Consider the following 990-nt stretch of genomic DNA (forward strand, 5'->3'; position numbering starts at 1 on the left):
AATGTGATGGGGTGACTGTCCTGGCTCAGTACAACCCCTATTCTGACGCCTGATGCATCACATTTTACTTCGAACATTTGTGTGAAATTTGGAAAGGCTATAACTGACGTTTGTGTTATTTTTTCTTTTATTCTGTCGAAGCTACTCTGAGCGGTGTTTGGCCAAGTGAACTTTTTTGCTTTTTAAATGCTCAGTAGAGGGGGGGGGGGGGAATCGTAATAGTGCTGAAATGCCTAATGAAGCAACGGTAGAATGATGCTAGCCCCAAAAACTATCTTAGTTTGGTGAATGATCGAGGTGTTGTCCAACTTATATTGGCTTCGATTTTTGTCGGGTCCATTTGAGTTCCCTTGCTAGATACAATGTAACCCAAAAAGCATACCTGATTTTTCATAAAAGTACATTTCTTAGGATGGACATATAATTTCTTATTTCAGAGTACTTCTAATACTGATGTTAGGTGTTGTATATGTTCCTCCTCAGAATGACCGTATACTAGTATGTTGTCAAAGTAGACCACGACAAACTTTGTTGCGAAATATCTGATTCATTAATCTCATGAAGGTGATGAGTGCATTTGACAGGCCGAAGGGCATGACTGTCCACTCGTATAGTTCATCTCGTGTCTATAAGGCAGTATTCCATTCATCGTTTGGTCTCATCCGTATCCGGTGGTATCCATTGCGTAGGTTGACCTTTGAGAACAGTGTCCCCGTGTAACTGGTCCAAGAGATCATCTAGTCGAGGTATTGGAAATCGGTACTTGATGGTTAGTTTGTTGATGGTTCTACTATGGATACATATCTTCCATGATCGATCTTTCTTGGGCACCGTTAATGCGGGCACAACGCACAGATTTGTACTTACTCTCTGGTGACAAGATCGTGTACTTGTCATTGTAGTTCCTCGTATTTCATTTGTCTTAGCCTATAGGTAGCTCGATTTGGTAAGACTGACTTTGGTCGATAGCATGTCGGATGTCCCTTAGTG

The sequence above is a fragment of the Phalaenopsis equestris genome, unplaced genomic scaffold (assembly GCF_001263595.1).
Source record: "Phalaenopsis equestris unplaced genomic scaffold, ASM126359v1 Scaffold000002, whole genome shotgun sequence".
Lineage (NCBI taxonomy): Eukaryota > Viridiplantae > Streptophyta > Magnoliopsida > Asparagales > Orchidaceae > Phalaenopsis > Phalaenopsis equestris.